Raw genomic sequence first — 19,550 nt, 5'->3', positions numbered from 1 at the left:
AAATCTCCTGATCCATGGTGTGTTTTCGGCACCACTGTGACGTACGCACTCAGAGCCCGTCAGAGGGCCATTGTACCTACGAGGGGTTCAAAGTCCCACAACTTCTATGTGCAGCCACCTGGAACCGACTTCCTCCCTTGCCAAACACATGCCATGTTTAGCCCGGGCGAGCCAGGCAGCGCTGAGTGTGTGCTGAGTGTGTGTGTGTGTGTATCAGGTCTGTTACTGTGGTGCTGGTTTGGTCCTCTGCTGTTGTGCAGCATGTGGCCCACAGATTAACACTTTAAATGAGACTCTCTCCTGTTCTGAATGCCCCCTCTGTTTGCTTACAAGGCCCGGGTGAGGCAGAGTGGAAGGATTTGAGAGGGGGTTTTGTATCTCCTCCTGTTCAGAGGGGGTCATCCTATTATGAGTGAAAAGCTTAAGGGAGGGCACGGTCACAAAGGGGTTAAAACCTGAGAGTCGCTTTTTTTTTTCTTTTTTCTTTTTTGGCATAATATGCGGAATTGGCTTTTTTTTCTTCCTTTTTTTAAAAAGACATGTGGAAAACGGCTCCAAACAGATTTTCGTGTAAGACAGGTGCCAGCTCTGCCATCTGCTTTCAGTTTTACCTCCCTCTCTGTCTGCTCTCTGACGATCCCCTCCTCTCTCTACCCGATTCATCCATCTCTCTCTCTCCTCCTCCTTTTCCCACCAATCAGATCAGCCCGACACCCTCCCCATCATGCGCTGGCACACACCCTTTAAGTACCTGGAAGAACTTTAAGAGTGGAGGGAAATCAAATCAGAAGGAAATTCATTAACTTCAGGTATGACATATTTGGAAAATATTGGGTTTTAAATGTGCAAGAATATGCATATACACAGATGGATGGATTTGGGAATGTGTGCAAGTTATTAGGGAGAGGAGAGAGGGTTAGCAAAGGGGGAGGGCTCTCTGGTTTTTCTGTTAGTTGAAGAGAGGGGAGTCCAACATTTTTAGGAAAGCAGAAGAGTTTATCTTACTCAACTTTTTACTTTGCCTCATTCCCCGCTTCATTTTTTCACCCTTCCCTTGTGACATTTGTCATAGAAAGACAAAACAAAGTCTCCATAACAAAGTAATTAATCATTTCACTTCCCCCTCTCTCTGTGACAGAAGGATGTCAGCATTGTAGCGTCGGGTTTCTGCAAACCACAGATACAAGTGAGCTAGTTTATCCAGCGACCCTCGATGAAAGTTACGTGGCATAGGAACAAATGAACAAAGTCCGCCGGGGCTGAGTGGAAATGGTGGAGGAAGAGTCCAACAAACACAGGACTTTCACCCAGGAGCCCGCTGTCCGTGTCCAGGAAACAAAAAGTAAGCGTCGAGTGAGGCTTGTTGAGGCCACGTAAGAAAGGAGTCTTCTTTTTTCTCTTTTTTTAGAAAGTCTGCTCGGGCGGTTTCTATTTATTCACAGTAGTTACGTTGTGGGGTTACGTACCATGATAAGAAAGTCTGTGAAGTGCTGCTAGTATATTTATGCTACTTATGTTGTTAGGATTGTTACGCTCGTTAAGTGACATTTTGTAGGAAAGTCTGCTCACGGCGGTTAATATGTATGTATGCTCGATATGTTGATGCAGTCGCTACATGACGTTGTTATGCTAGTTACCTCACGTTACCTGAGGACGTTTGCTCAGGGCGGGTGTTTTTTATTGCCATTGTTACAGTTTTTACATTGTTACAGTTGTTATATTGCTAAAGGTGTTACAGTGGTTTTTATTTGTTATATTGTTACAGTTGTTATATTGATATAGGTGTTACAGTGGTTTTTATTTGTTATATTGTTACAGTTGTTATGTCATTAAGTTATTATGTTTCTAACCTCAAAACAAGTCATTGGCTTCAGACCGGTAACCATGTGGCATTGTGTGTTTCTATGAGGCGGTCATGAGACATATTTCTGCACAATATCTGTGTTTTGGAGCGTATCCCGTCGATCGCAGAAGCATACGATGCCATCCGTTTCTCTGGTGACGAGCAGCACGTGATTGTTTGTGTGTTTAATTCAGTCAATCATACAATAGTATTCTATATAATATATACTGTACTATATATAAATATATATACATATACTATATATATGTATATATACAAAACTTGAGCGTCTGGTTGTTTTTTTAAGCACTTTTATGTTTGCCATAATTGCACTGTCTTGAGATATTCGGGGGAAGGGTATTTTTTTCCCAACGTAACAGAGAAGGTTCAAAGAAATAATTAATAACAACAAGTGTGCCTTGCTTTGATATCTTCCCAACTCCAATCGCTTGCGTGCAGCCCTGTACCTATGGGCCTACTGAGCACAGGGCCGGGGGCCCGAGGGGTCATGTGGTCTCTCATTCAGACCCTCAGTTTGAAGTGACTGATTACCTGATCGACGGACTTGTTGGAAACTCAAAGGGCTCAATCAACGCCCTGATTGTTTTCAGTATTTTTCTGCTTTAATGTTCAGAAACTGCCAATCGCGGTTTCTACTTGCATCGTATTTTTCCTGAACTTTTTCAAATATAATGCAGGAGCACAGTAATATTGTGAAGCAAACTAGCTCTGCTTTAAGAAACATAAATCCTGCTGAAGGATCCTGGTCTCGGCATATTTTAGACCGGGGAGTGTATTATTTTGATTATATAGCCTGTCCCAGTAATTTGTTTAACCTCTGAATAGATTTTATTGAGTGTGTTTGTGAGAATGAAATCACATGACTTTCTAAATGGGGGATTTCCAGTTGGTAAGGAGAGAAAAAGTCACGGATCTCCTCCAGAATCCAAATCCACTGTTTCCGGAGCACATTGGGACACGAGTCGGCCCGAGCTGTTCAAACCAAACTAAACTGTTGGGTCGTGACTCAAAAAGGTTGAGAACCACTTCACTATTCTACATTCACGAGCATCTGTGAAGTTACTTTACTCTAAACTAAAGTGAAATCTTTCCATCAGTGTTACCGTTATCTCTTTTTTCATTTGTGATTATTGGCTTAAAGAATTCAGATGCTCAACTAGATCGGTCCTTGAGAATATTTGTGTACTCTGATAATTTAATTTAAATTATCAGGTTTTGGGGTTTAACAAAATGCTTTTTTGTAATTGAAATGCACCTTGAGATTCTGAAAAAAAAAATGTTTGGGGCTCTGAAAACCTGCTACTATTTTACAATATTGCCATGAATGTATTTATTTATCATCCATTAATTTATACAATTAGATCTTTCTCTTTATATAAAAAAAAATTTTTTTTAAATTTAAAAATGTTATTTATTTAATTTTTATTTGAATTTGTCCATTAGGTCTTCCCTCCTAATTTGTAAATTGTAAAACAACATACATTTAAAGATAAATTTGGGTGTAAATGTGATTTTTAATTTGTAAAAAAAAATACCAGAATCATCTTGGAAAAATAGCTAACATGGAGAAAAAGACTTAAACTCTCAAAGAGTTTACTCTACAATGCAAACAATTTTAAAAATCAATGGCCAACTGTCTCCTGGTCCATTTATGTCCCGCTCCCTGTAACTTCTATGTATGTTAAATCTGTATTTCAGGAAACCGACGGCAGATGCCAGGTGTGAAAAACTCCACGGTTTCAAAATGATGTTCTGTACAAACCTGCTCCTGCATGAAATGTGTTGTGCAAACTCTTCTGTGTAACAGTATTCCCGGAGCGAAAGAATTTGACTTTAGCGCAAGCGGTTGTTTTTTTTTGTTGGAAAAAGATGCAATCCCATGTATATAAATAAAAAATAAAAAAAAATCAGCTCTAATGGCCAACTAGATGACTTATGAAAATACATAAAAGTGAAAACACATTGTTGGCTCCTCGCTCCGCAGCTTCCCCATGAGAAACGGGGCCAAGCCTCATTTAAAGTGCGGCGCCTGAGCCGTGTCGCCCGGGTTCAGAAATGTGGGGCTTTAAACCTGGTGGTTTCTTCCTGGAATGAGGCCGCTGCTAATGAGCCCGTTAGGACAAAGGTGAGGTCTAAATGAGCGGAAAGAAAAGTAAACAAGCCAGGTGACAAATTGCAAATCAGCAAAGTGGCCTAGAAGGAGATTCTGTCCATGAATGCAAAGTTGCTCACAAGGAAACCAGTGACTGTCAGCGTTGTAAAGAGTTGTTGAGGCTAGGAGTTTTTGTTTTTGAGACTCTTGTAGCACGCAGGTGCTCTTTTCAAAGGCAGCTCTCTCCGCCAGGCACTTCTTGGCCGCTGTTGAATGTTGGGCTCCCGGGGTGTTTGTTTGGGTTCTTTTTTGTATGCGTAGTGTCGATGCCCGCTTGATACCTATTCCTCTTTTCTTCTGTTATTTAAGTGAACGCTTGCGAGGCCTTCCAAAACATATAACCCGCTCACAAAAGACTGCGGGTCACTTTTTCCATTCACGACGAGCGAAAGAGAAAAAGCAACAGGAGACTTAGCTACAAGTTCCCAAGCCATGTGCAGTCCTGTAGCCGTCCAGAACGCACGGTTCATTATTATAAATCTACATGTTACTGATTTCATGGCTCATTCTCTGGACAATATTTCCCTCTGCAACCAGCCGGTCGCCAGGGGAAAAAAAAAAAAACATTGGCTCGTATGTGTGTGCAAACCGCAGATTCATTTATTCATTCAACGTCTATGTTTTTGTATTCAGTCAGAGAAAGAAAAAACAAGAGCAACGTGAAGGAGGAAGGTCTGCTCAGGGCTGCTCTGTATTCATGCTAGCTGGGTTTTTACGGTTGTTGCGTAAGGTTCCCTCGCTTGTTAAGTCACGTTATGTAGGAAAGTCTGCTAAAGCCGGTTTCTTAGGTATTGTTACGTAAGAAATTATATTTAGGGCTATTATGTATTCATGCTAGTTAGGAAGGTATTCTAAGGGAAGTTTTATGTAGGAAGGTATGCTAAGGGAAGTTTTATGTAAGAAGGTATGCTAAGGGAAGTTTTACGTAAGAAGGTATGCTAAGGGAAGTTTTACGTAAGAAGGTATGCTAAGGGAAGTTTTATGTAGGAAGGTATGCTAAGGGAAGTTTTATATTCATGCTAGTTATGTCACGGTTCTTACGTAAGCATGTTAAATAATATTATGTAGGAAAGTATGTATTTACGCTAATACATAACATTTTGTCACGCTGCGTAAGGAAGTCTACTAAGGGCTGTAATGTATTCATGTATTTGTTATTTTAGGTAGTTAAGTCACAATATGGTTGGAAGGTCTGCTAACAGGTGTTGCTGAGTATTTATGCTAGTTTCATTGCAATGGCGGGCCGTCAGGGCCTTGTAAACCTTCTCTGCTGGCCTAAACACAATGACAAAGTTATAGCTATTTTATAATTTAATTGTTTTTTATAAATACACTACCTGTCTTATAATTATTTTTCCCTTTCAGTTTATTTTCTCATTGCACATATCCTGTCTTCCTCTGTTGCTCTGCCTTCTGCCTGTTAAACAGATGATAGAGTGATTACGTTTTTCAGCTGTAGGTAGAGGTAGTAAATGCACAGCCCGCCACATTGTGATGCTAGGTTGTTATGTAGAGGTATATAAGGGCGTTTGTTATTTATTGACATTCTTGCAGTTATTACATTGTTTCATCATTACATTACTATTTTAACCCAAACCATGAATTAAAAAAAAAAACATAAGCCGGTGTTTTATTTTTTCCGAAGCCCTCAACTAATCGTTTCACAACAAAAACCACATGACATTGTGCGTTTCTGCAAGTGTGACACATGGCTGATATGAAACGTACTCATGAAACACACTTTTGGTGCGACCGTTTGTTTTTTCCGACGTCGACGTTGCTACAACCCTCTGAATCCTGCGTCTCGACATTTCATTGTGTGCGCGCGACTGTGTGTGTAATCATCGGTGCGTCAGATGGAGCCCGTTGTGCCAGGCAGCCGGGCAGCAGCGGTGCCACTCTGTGTGGTCAGGGCACAGTGTGTCCTCTCAGCTGCTGTTTCCAATTCACAACCAACTCGACAGCAGCATCCTCTGCTCATTCACTGGAGCAGATGGCGGCGAGGCTCGGGCTATTCGGCATGTGCAAGTGTGTGTGTGTGTGTTTGCCCATTTCTTTTGGAGAGCCAGCTGTGGGAGGCAACGCTTTGCCCACTGCCGCGTTCAGCGGTGTCATGAGCACGGCGTCAAAAACCGGAGGACAATTGAAAGAAAACTCTGGAGTCTGAAAGATCAGAGAATTTCATAAAGAGGCGTGAATAAAAAAAAAAAAATCCTAAATCATGCTGTATCACCCAGAGAGGCTACGGACAGTTTCATCTCGAGAGTAATCCTTGAGATTATATCCCTGCGTGCTGGACAATGAGCATATTGTGGTGATCTTGTTGCCGTAATCCAGCTCAGCACCATATGCAATAGATAGCGACGCTGGTGAATAATACACCGTCCGGTCTGAGCACGACGTTCCATCTGCCACCGGAAAATATCTCCACTGCAATCAACCCCGAGGCAGCAAATTAAGAGTTTATTCTCATTTGGTTTGAATTCAGGACGAGGCCAAAAAGGAAACAAAAAAATTTAGACGGGAAATAAAAGGGGACCGCGACATGGTACAGCCATTCAAGTCTCCTCGGAGTCTTTTAATATCTGAATATGATTACAATTTTGGTCATAACCTCGGGTGCGCAGAGATGAGATAGATTAAAAGTGGGGACGGGGGTGAGGCCATCTGTTTTGCGGTAGAGTCAGAGAGACAGAGGAGGAGATCTGGAGGAGACAAGCGGGGACGTTGGAAGTCAGTCAGAGTTGTGGGGTCAGTCTAGTCTACACAATGACGTCATGCCGAACGCTGCGCAGCGGTCAGGGTCTTTGCCTTCATTTTAAATGGATGATTTATATCTGGTGGATGTTCACATTTCAACGCCAATTCTTCAGAACGTTTTGCACTACAACATCAAACAAACATGAATGTCAAAATTCGACGGCAACGACGTGGAAGTCAAAACAACTCCGTGTGTTCCTGAGCGACAGAAAAGCCCCGACCTGCTGCAAAAACACAAACACATATTCATAATTAACGGAAAGAAAAAACAAAACACTTTTCGGCCACGAATATCGGTGGACTGCACATACTTCTACCAGGGGGAAGAAAAAGGAGAAAACATGATAAGTTTAAACTTTTTCAATCAACTCATTTTTTACTCTGCTCTTCTTCGAGGCCAAATTGTCGGCTCGCAGACGAAACGCTACCCAGACATGCAGGACGGGCGGGCGTGCGTTGCCGGAGGAGGAATCCTGCCATTTAATGTGCCTCTGCCGCCCAGCTGATTCACCACCGCACCATCACAGCCTAATAGGCTCTGTTCTGGTGAATCACTCCAGGTTTCCTTAATGGAAAAGCCAAACATACTGCTCTAACATTGGGTGACAAGGGCACCTTGGGTGTGCAGATGTTCACGCAGATGACAGATGGCGCCGGCGTAGCTAAGGGAGCAACGGGGACGATGTCTGCGCCAGGCTGGTGCCACATGCCCCTCCCCCCTCCGCTCTCCCCCTGCACTGCAGAACCCCCCCACCATCCCACCCGGCTTGTATAGCTGTGTGTCTGTGCCGATGTGTGGAGATGTATCTCAATGTGAGCGTGCAGTGACTCAGCACCCTGCGGTCCGCGGCTCCAGGTGCGGCCCGGCGACGACACGAAGCGTGTCCCACGGGGCCGGATCACGGGGCCGCCAGGTTAAATCACGTGGCAGCTTGTTTTCTTCAGGAACTCCACGTTTTGACATGAGTAGGTCACGGAGAGGTCACTAAGAAAAACTGACTCTAAGCCCAGGAAACTACTTAAGTTAGGTTTAGGTAAAAAATAACCCGGAAGTGCCGTAACTACATTACTTACGTTACGTGACAGTTATGTCACTGTTGACGTCTCTTCTCACGCGGGGAACAAACAGCGTCCTTCTGGTTGAATGATCATCGGCGGTTGGATCCGTCCTCGTTCTTGATTACGTGGATAACATACAACATCATTTCGTGTCATATCAACGAATTATGCCGAAATATTTTCCGTAGGTGTCGCTGGATGAGACCGGCTTGGTCTATGATGACAACGGCAGATTTTTAATTCCTACTCATTTCTTCAAACAACGGATCCTTGATTTTAGACAAAAGCTTCTCATCTCTTGCTGTCAGTTTTGCTGGCTGTCGCTAGCTGTCGCTAGCTACCTGATGCTAGCTAGCGTAGGCAGAGTTTGAGACTTTAAGGTTGGGTGGGTTCTTGTGTGTACAATAGAAGCTAATCAAAATACCAGCAGGTGCATTTTTCTTATTACGACTAATGTGCCAAACGAATGAGGAATATTACCAGAGTCACCAGGAGCTTCTGTAATTAATTTAGCACAGAATTCCTTTTGACAAAATGGTGTAAAAACATTTTTTTAATGCAATAGAAAAATTTTTGGGTGAATTTTGCCACTTTGGTACAGTTTTCTTATGCGATATGATAAAATACAGAAAAGGGGTTTCCGGAAACACAACTCCGGCACAGGAAAGGCTTCCGTCATCGCATCCCTGACTGCTCCATCAGCGGTCACTACTCTGGTACTCTGGCAGCAAGAAAGCCCACTCTGTGACCGATGACATTTCACAACAATGCCAACTGGAAGAGACAGCAGGAAGAGCTCTGCTGACCAAGTGGTCGAGGGAGCAGTTACAGTCCAAGCAGTGGAGGAAGCCTCTGGATAAGAACCCCGTGTGCAGAATGAGACATTCGGCGGGCCACTCGCACATTTTGTGTCAGGTGAGAGCAACAACACTTGCTCATTAGTATGACGTGGAATAATCTCCCAAATCAGACCTGATTGAGATCCATCAGTAAAAAAAACAGAGGGATTTGATGTAAGCGTCGGCAGTCCATGGATTAGGAGCCCTGGAACCCCAAGAAACAGAGGAGGAGGAGGGGCGGTGTGCAGGTAGGGCTGATAATGACCGCCATTCATCTTCACTGGAGCCCGTCACCGCTCTATGAAGGTGCATCGGAGGGCCGGCCCGCTTTTGATGAATCTCCCCCTTAAATTAGCAGTCGCTGGTGGATTGAGAGCCTGCATCACTCCGTATGCTCCCATTCATCATCTCATTAGGACCCTGGGCCGGGCTGTGAGGGCCCGAGGACCCCCAAAAGAGGAAGGGGGAACTATGAGCTCCATCACAACGAAACAGTATGCTGTCGTTTACAAATCTGCCATTTTTTATTTTAATAAACCACAATCTGTTCAATTCCCAGGACCGTTTTGAGTATTTGTGGGTGGACTTTTTTTTTTATATCTTAATGTATCAGGGGCAGAGAGAGGCACAGTTGTTTACTACTGTGGGAATCCAGTGCCATTACAGAGCTGGAACTAATGCCAAATTCTTATGTAAACCCACTGAGTGTGTGTGTGTTGTTTGTTTTATAGCACTGTGTTTCTCTTCAGGTGTTCAGATTAACGTGAGGTATAAAGACTGGTGATGCAAGATCATTCAGAGACAACGTTACAGCCATGATGTGGCGGCGGGGAATCCCAGCCCGACGGTTGGTACCACGCTCTCTGCTGCAAAGTGAGCAGAAATAAGAGCTCCCTGGTGGCACCGGCTTCCGCCCAGGTGGATGAATCTTTCACAAAGTCACACAGACACCCCCTGCAGTTTCTTCTTCTTCCCGGCTGTGAGGCAGCCCCCTCCCCGTCCCAACTCAAACCCCCGCCGCGCTCCAAACGCATCACTAACTGGATCTCCATGTGGTAGATCCATTACCGTAAAATACTCTGCTGCGTCCCGCTGAAAGCTCACCATCCTCCTCTGCCTGCGCGCGCACACACACACACACACACACACAGCCGCTCCACCACCCCCTTCATAAGACCGCTTACGATGGCAGTTCTGAATTGGGCCAAGTCCAAGTTTAACATTAGTGGTGGTGGTGGTGGTAGAGGGGGGGTTAAAAAGCAGCCTGCGGGGAGCTGCAAGAGTCACGGCCATGATTTACACTCTAAAAGAAAAGAAGAAAAAAGTATGCACATGAACGTCCATGATGGCCTTTTTTTCCCTTTCTTTTTTTTCTGTAACCGCTAATTGAGAAATGAGGAATGCCATATAAAACTTTCAGGGTTTACATGTGAGAGCCATCTATGAGGAAAAGTATACCCATGTCGCCAAGGACAACATTAGTTACTTTTGGATTATTAATTTGAGTGCGATGTTCCTGTGGAGGCCTGTGATTTATCACCGGCGCCGCAGGGAACCGGCTCACTGACGAGGCTCTGCTTTGTCCTTTCCACTCTTGGGTTGTGCAGTGAAGCCACAGTGTTCTGTCATCACCAGGAATTGGAGAGGTTTTTTTTGGGGCTCGGCTCCCTTATACTTGGTTTTCGTCCTCGTCCCGTGTTCTGGGGAAATGCTGACGAATTGAATTCTCGGTGCCAGAATTCTGAGCTAAATAAAAAAGCCCCCCTTGTCATTGTTTAAAGCATGTATAATGTACATTAAGTATTTTGGAATGGTAGGTATTGCCATATGTGACTTGGGAGGCCATGAGTAGTCTATGTATCTATGGACTAAGACGGTACAACCAGCCAGAAAGATAAATAGTCGCCTATTTATCCTGCAGTCATGCTGTGATAGTAATCAGGTGTCTCTATTGACATATGAATGATTGTGTAACTGTATACTAGTCAGTACTCATTTTGTGTTCAAAAGTTTCATCTGGTTGTAAACTAATGTTGATACCAGAGAAATAAATGTTTTGCTAACGTTGTATTATTTTAGTGGGGGAGGGTGTAACGCCCTGAAACATGTTATTTATGTCGTGCTGATTTTATACCACCGACTCCATTTCTAATAATTCACTTTAAATGTGTTTAAGTTCATTCATAGTTTGAGAACATTACCTACCTGTAAACGTACTAACTGTGAAGGGAAGACATTTATTGTATTCATCCTTTAGAAAAGAGTGCTGTCGCTTAAGGAAAGGAGTCAGAAAGACATCCAGGTTAAAGGCAAACGTGCATGTGTTTAACAGACATGAAAATCCCTCACCTTTCGGCAAAATTCGCCGTTTTGAAACCAAAATAGGTGACCTCGTGAATCGTGTAGATTCGATGAGTTGTTTTTTTTTTGGGGGGTGTCCCGGGGGGTGTTTATATTCAGTGAAATGCGAACAGATGCGCGTGCCAGAAGGGAGCACGAGTACATGGTGATATAATATTTAATGGTATATCTAAGTTAAGTTACCCAGGAGCTCTGTTGACATACACTTAGCTAACGTTACACGGAACACGACGTTAGCCAGCTAGCTAACGCTCCGGTGGAAAGTTATTAGCTAACGTTTCCGTTATAGAGGAGGTAGATTCTGAGGTGAAGGGACTGAGGGGCCGGTCACACAGGACGAGATTTTTTAAAGTGCAGCTGTTTAAAAAAAGTCCTTGACGTTGGCGTTTTTTTATTTTTTTAAAGAGGGTACGGCAAATACCTATCTGCGAGTTGTGTCTGGATGACGAGAGCTTATAGTTGTACTTTCAGCTGAGCAGGAGTCAGTTGGAGCCTCGTAGCAAAATTATATGAGTGAATTTAAGTTCCCCATGGCAAGCTGTTCGGGGTTTTTATTGTCAATATTTTGCAGATACTTTATACAGGAATGGATAGCAGTACTACCCTCAAACATTTTAAACATACAGGACATTACATTCAATTGTAAATGGACCCGTACTTGTATAGCGCTTTTTTACTCTTCCGACTGTTCAAAGCGCTTTAACACTACATGACATCACTCAAACATTTATACACTGACAGGAGAAGCTACCATGCAAGGTGCCACATCAGTATTATCAACCATGCATATGCTGTAGGCGCAGCTACGGGTGCATTTAAGGGTTAAGTGTCTTGCTCAAGGACACATCAACATAGGCTAGCGGAGTCGGGGATTGAACCACCGATCCCCTGATTGAAGGACGACCCTGTTCACCACTGAGCCACAGTCGAATTGGGAGTCGCCAGGTAGTGTAAGAAACTGTCGCTGAATACAGAAATTACAAACATCACTCTAGGGAGGTATGGTAGAAAGATTGAATTGCTTTTATTGTCAAATCATTTTTGTTATAACACGCAGAGCAGAATTCAAAACTCCCAAAAATTCATTCTATTTTGTGGGAACCCTGCGATACATAACTAAATGTGACTGCTTCTTGTTGATGTGAACAACATGCATTGTTCGTTAATGAGGCAGCATCCTGTGCCTGTTTAGAGAGAGGGCAAGCTCAAATCGTGGCACCGACACCTCACAGAGGCATGTCCGGTTCCCACCTCAGATGCCACTAATTGTGTAGAGGCACTTCCGGTTCCCACCTCAATTTTTAATGCTGCAGAATCCCTTCAAAATAAAAGCACAGGATTATTTTTGCCCATGCAAAGACCCGTGACTCAGTGAAAACGGGTCTGACACCAGCGTTTTACGAGATGCCGGTACCACGATTTAAAAACCAGTGGCAAATGCCCCAGCATCTCGTAGAATTAGTGGCAACTGCTCGAGATGCCCCGGCTACTGAGGTGGGAACCGAAAGTGCCCCTATGTAATTTGTGGCATCTGAGGTGGGAACCGGACATGCCTCTATGAGGTGCCGGTGCCACGGTTTGAGCTTGCTCCTACTGCATATTTATGTAAACAATATCAGACGGCAGTGAAGGCCTACGTCCAAAATGTTTGGCTCGCCACTGGTGGGAAGAAACCAGATCACTCGGAAGTAAATTCACAAATCAAGTATTTGTTTTAATTTGAATCAAGATTTATTTAGCGGGAGGAAACCAGATCACCAGGAGTACACCCACGAATCGAGTATTTTTTTAAAAATTTGAATCTAGATTCATTTAACAGGAGGACACCAGATCACCTGGAGTACACCTGCGAATCGAGTAATTTTTTAAAATTTGAATCTAGATTTATTTAACGAGAGGAAACCAGATCACCTGGAGTACACCCACGAATCGAGTAATTTTTTTAATTTGAATCTAGATTCATTAAGCGGGAGGAAACCAGATCACCTGGAGTAAACCCACGAATCGAGTTTTTTTTAATATTTGAATCTAGATTTATTTAGCGGGAGGAAACCAGATCACCTGGAGTAAACCCGCGAATTGAGTAATTCTTTTAATTTAAATCTAGATTAATTAAGTAGGAGGGAACCAGATCACCTGGAGTAAACCCTCAAATAGTAATTTTTATCGTAATTTAGATTAATTAAGCAGGAGGAAACCAGATCACCTGTCGTAAACCCACGAATAGTAGTTTTTATCTGAATCTAGATTAATTTAGCAGGAGGACACCAGATCACCTGGCGTAAACCCACGAATAGTAATTTTTATCTGAATCTAGATTAATTTAGCAGGAGGACACCAGATCACCTGGCGTAAACCCTCAAATAGAGTAATTGTTATCTAAATCTAGATTAATTTAGCGAGAGGAAACCAGATCACCTGGAGTAAACCCTCAAATAGAGTAATTGTTATCTAAATCTAGATTAATTTAGCAGGAGGAAACCAGATCACCTGGACTAAACCCATAGAATAGTGAGAATACGAAACCCAAACAGCAAGGTCTGGGCATCAGTCAGTGCGGTTACATAGATTCGAATTACTGGCTTAGTCCGACTAAAATCGAATTATCCCGTTCATGTAAACACCTTTATTCGAATAACTGCGGTCCGACTACGATCCGATTAACACCCCTGGATAACTCAATTCGATTCGATTGATAATTCGAATAACGCTGCATGTAAACGCTGAATCGGATCGGAACTGGACAATGCGTTTGTGCGCATGCTCAAGATCCCGCCGCCTCCTCCCTCCCTCCCTCCCAACTTGTGACCCGGAAGTCGAAAGAGACGATAAGTTGTCACGGCCGGCAGAAACAAACAAACGTAAAAGTCGGGTTACGAGCCGATAGTACCTTCGGTGGGTGTCTCCACTAGCTCCCTGATGTAGCCAGCTAGCGCTGCTGCTAGTTCCCCGTTTGCTCTGCGCTAGCTCCCCGACAACCACCGAAGCTAGCGGGGTTCTCTCCATTATGAAGAGTGAAGAGGTCAAGCGGAGATGGCTGTATCACCACTAGATGTTATGAAAACAGCGCCACCTATCGTATCGGATATGACATGCATTCGGCCAATGATTCGATTTATTCACTGCCATGTATATTCGGATAACAGCAGTTGCCCCGAAAGAGAGCATAGTCCGACTAAAGCAAGATTCGAATTAATACCAGCATGTAAACGCACTGAGTGCTAATGCCAATTGAAATGAAGGGAAACAGGGAAATGTAGAAGGGGAGGTGTGAAACGGGGGAGGTGTGGATCAGCCATTTAAGACCACAAAAGCTGCAGTTTCCTGCGTTCCTGCTGCTGTTTGATAAAAGTGGTTTCCACGGTGGCATATCTGGGAGAATGTTGCCCCTTCTCCGCCGAATAGTGTTGGGTCCTCACCCCATGCCACGAGGGAGATGGTTGTCTTGCGGGTGCGTCTTTTGTGGCAATAGGCGGCAAGCGGATTGGCTTTGGCTCAGCCTTGGTGTTCTCTACCAACGTGACCTGCACCTTTTTGCGGTCCTGGCATTTCTTGGTTAACGGGGCTGCAACTGTGGTGTATTTCGGGGGAGTTTTCTCTTTATGGTGTTCACCACAGCTGGGCCGCTCATCACGGGTAGTGGAACTATCGCCTGCTGTTGCCAAAGCCTTTCTTTGCCTGCTTGCTCGGCGAAGTGTTGGCAGACACTCAAGATTCATGTTGGCCACGTTTGTTTTAAGGTTTTTGCGACTAAGCAACCGCGTGATCTCCAAGGCTGGTCTGAGTTTGATCCTTCTGATCTCCTCAACATTTTGCGTCTTTGCCTCTGTTCCTCTCCGACAGGTTTGATCCTGAACCTGATCTGTCGTGGTCTTTGTCTTTGAGCAGCTGGATTGGTCGCCGGCGCTCTCATGATTGACAATGGAACTACTGCCAGCTGCTGCCAAAGGCTCTCTGAGCCTGGTCGTTCTGGGATGTGGTTGCACACGGTCAGCATCCATGTCAATGATATGGGGTTGTACGGAGTGGCGTTCCAGTAAACAGTTCCGCTCCTTGACCGGTCTGGGCACTGGTCTGACCTTCTCCCTCTGCGCATCGACGTCTTTCTGACAGGATCGACTGTCTAACTCCTTAAGCCGATGTGCCGTGTTCTTTTTATTTAACACACCCGCACAGTGTGATCGGTAACAGGACCTCTCAGGATCGACAGTGGAGCTACGGCCTGCCACAGCGGTTTTTGCTCTGGTCGCTTTGGGAATTGGTGGCAGACAGTCAACATTCGTGTTGATGGCGTTGGGTTCCGGGCTGCTCACCAAACCTGTCTGCTCCGGGGCTGATCCGGGTAGTGGTTCGACCACTCTTCTTGGCACCTTTGGCAACACTTCACGAAAGGCATGGATTACATCTCTTTCGTTCTTCTCCTGTTGTCCTTGTTGCCTTAAAAACTGTGTCTTTGCTTTCAATTGCCGAAGGTGATAGTAATCCACAAGATCCTTCGGGGGATCCATCCGTGTCTCCTGATGCGCCGGCTGCTGAACATCCGACTGCAACATTTCCTCCATCGTTTGGTATTTTGTCTTATACTTTGACGATATCATTGGAAAAATGGAGCCACGTGATTTGTCGATGTCCGGTTGGTTCACAGAGAAAACAGGATCAGAGGAGCTTCGGCCACGCACAGGAAGTTCGGGTTGCATTGTTTTCTTCTTTTTGTGGTTTTAAAAAAACTTAAACGGCGGTTTTACAGAAAAACAGATGTGAAATGTGGGTTGAAAGGAGCTAAGCAATGTTAAATGCTGGTTTAACACGTGTAACAGGAACTGGTGTAACTTGGTCAAATATATGAACAGGCTTGTGCCCTTGATGTGACAGTTGGTGACGCATTAAAGGCATCACACTGGCCACGCCCCCTTTCCATTCCACCTGGTTACTGTGGTTACTGTTGCTATGCAATTCAAACTATTCCTATTCAATTCATTTCAAGGTGGATTTTTAGCATGAAAGTTTCAGGGAAAAAAAAACATATTTAGCCAAATAAAAAAGTTACACAATATGATGACTGTGAATGTTAACACGGCATTATGACTATTATATAATAACAATCACATTCTAGGGAGTATTATAGTACTACAAAGTGAACTTTTTAGCTATTTGCCTTCAATTGAGCTATATCAACATACGCTTTCTGGATAAATACACATGTCGGTGTAACGCCGTGAAACATGTTATGTCATGTCTTGCTGATTTAATACCACCGTGTCCATTTCTAATAATTTGTTTTAAACGTGTGTTAAAGTTAAATCACATTTCATTATTCCAATGTTTGAGAACAATACCTACCTGTACTCGTACTAACTAGGAAGGAAAGATATGTTGTTGTATTGACCCTTTAGAAGAGAGCTCAAACTAGCAGTTCATTGAGACTCAATTATTATGACTTCTACTTTGTGTTAACAAATAATACGACCCCAAACCGTGGCTCTCTCTGCCTGTATGTGTGTGAATGTATGTATTAATGTATACATACAAACATATACACACATAAATATATATATATATATATATATATATATACATACATACATATATATAAATATATATATATATATACATATATATATATATTTATATATATATATGTGTGTATAAATATATATGTATATATATATAGATAGATAGATATTTATATATATATATATATATATATATATATATATATGTTTTTTAGAGAAAAGAGAAACTGTAATTATTATCATTATCAATATTATATATTTGTTTTATCAGACTATTGAGGGATTGAAATTGTATTGTGTAAACGTCATTACATGGATTAGTAATGACCACTCGTCGGCGCTGTTCGGGTGTCTGGAGGTGAGAGGGTGAAGTGAGGGGGAGAAGAAGAGAGAGGGGCAGCGAGAGAAAAGGTGCGCTGCAGTCGAATAGTCCTCTTTGGTTAGGAAGAGGCCGTACCACCGTTGGTATTAAACCTCAGCAAGCCCAAGTTGGCGCCGCTGGCTCGAGTCTGATGAGCAACCCTACGATGGTCTCAGAGAACCTTAGGGGCACCACCACACCCAGTATACTTGCAAGGAGACGCTACCCTTCAGGGGGTGAGCACCTGGACCGATGGAGCTGCTGTTTGCCAACATGTGCTCTCGTAATTAGCAACACAAACCCTGACTAACCTCTTCTGAGAGATCCGTCTCCAGGTGCAGATGTGGTCTGAAACCTCCGTGTCTCTGCACCTCTGCGACTGCTCATTGCACCCAACACAAACGTACGCCTCTATACGAATCAAACACATCTCCGAAGAAAAAAAAAAGAAGACATGCGATCTAAAGAAGGTCATAATTCAGGTGGGCATGTTCCATATAACTTCCCTAAACAAGTATTAATGCACCACCCAGCCCTCCTACTCACACACTCAGAAATAGACCTGTCATCTTGCCACCATGCCCTTATCGGCTAACTGCTAACAAGCCTATTTGCCTGTGACTGACGTTGATGTGATCCCTAAAGCCCCGGGCTTGGCACCAGAACGCTCCTAAGCCAAATTAAGCTTCTGTCATGCCCCCACCTCCTCACCCCCCCACCTCAGCCTAGTGCTACCCCTGCCATGGGAACCCTAAATCTTTAATGACGATGGAGAGCTCCGCGCGCTCCCACGACACAAAAGCGATGACATCTGTCTCTGTAAGTGCTGCACTCCAGAGCAACCCCATTTGTTCCATCTCCGCTTCTTGAAAAGAAATCAAATATAAAAGTTGAGGGAGGGCTGGGGCTGAGAATTTTTTTTTTTTAAAGGAGGAAGGAGGAGGTGAAGCCGAGGACGTGAAAAACAAAAGATCCTCTCTTTTCAAAGGAGGTTTACTTCCCTGCCCTGTGGTCCTTAAATGTTCAAAGAAGGTGTTAAAAGAGGCTTAGCTCCCCTTCTCGCTCCGGTGCGCTGGCTTCAGCCCACCTGCTCTCTCACAGCTACCTCCAAGTCGAAGGGGATGCTTCGTGAAAAACGTGTTCCCCCCACACCACACTACACCACCATACCACACTACACCACCACACCACACTACACCACCATACCACACTACACCACCACACTACACCACCATACCACACCAAACCACACTACACCACCATACCACACTACACCACACTACACCACCATACCACACCAAACCACACTACACCACCATACCACACTACACCACCATACCACACTACACCACCATACCACACTACACCACCACACTACACCACCATACCACACCACACCACCATACCACACTACACCACCATACCACACTACACCACCACACCACACTACACCACCATACCACACTACACCACCACACCACACTACACCACCATACCACACTACACCACCATACCACACTACACCACCATACCACACCACACCACCATACCACACTACACCACCACACTACACCACCATACCACACCACACCACCATACCACACCACACCAAACCACACTACACCACCATACCACACTACACCACCATACCACACCACCATACCACACCACAGCACCACACCACCATACCATACCACCATACCACACTACACCACCACACCACACCACCATACCACACTACACCACCATACCACACTACACCACCATACCACACCACACTACACCACCATACCACACCACACCACCATACCACACCACACCACACCACCATACCACACTACACCACCATACCACACCACACTACACCACCATACCACACCACACTACACCACCATACCACACCACACCACCATACCACACCACACCACACCACCATACCACACCACCATACCACACCACACCACCATACCACACCACACCACACCACCATACCACACCACACCACCATACCACACCACCATACCACACCACACCACCATACCACACCACACCACACCACCATACCACACCACACCACCATACCACACCACAGCACCACACCACCCCACCATACCACACCACACTACACCACCATACCACAGCACCATACCACACCACAGCACCATACCACACTACACCACCACACCACACCACCATACCACACCACCATACCATACCACACTACACCACCATACCACACCACACCAAACCACACTACACCACCATACCACACCATACCACACCACACCACCATACCACACCACCATACCATACCACACCACACCACACCACCATACCACACCACCATACCTCACCAAGCCACCACACCACCACTGATCTGAAAGGGATGTATTTACCAGCTAAGGACTTTTTCCACAGTTCCCTAGTGCTACACCAAAATTAAGAAAAACTATTTCTGATAAAATATGTTTGACTTGGCAAACTACATAAATAAAGAGCTTTTTTTTTAAAATAACACTGCCACTAAGATCTGGAACAAAGCTTCCAGAAGACACGGTGTGAGATTAGCCCCGTTGTTTGATCACCTTATAAGTTCTCCATCTACTAAGTTTTTATATAAGTTATATACTGTTATATATTG

General features: G+C 44.2%; 1 pseudogene; it reads right to left on the bottom strand.

Moving 5' to 3' along the window:
• The window catches only part of LOC137786418 (uncharacterized), a 27,268-nt pseudogene extending 8,012 nt beyond the window's left edge, over window positions 1–19,256 (bottom strand).
• Window positions 19,257–19,550: the final 294 nt, after the last annotated feature.

This window comes from Clinocottus analis, unplaced genomic scaffold (genome assembly GCF_023055335.1).
Source record: "Clinocottus analis isolate CAN_PGR_092001 unplaced genomic scaffold, fCliAna1.0.p SCAF_16, whole genome shotgun sequence".
In the NCBI taxonomy this organism is placed as follows: Eukaryota; Metazoa; Chordata; class Actinopteri; order Perciformes; family Cottidae; genus Clinocottus; species Clinocottus analis.
This window is presented reverse-complemented; position numbering and strand designations above follow the sequence as displayed.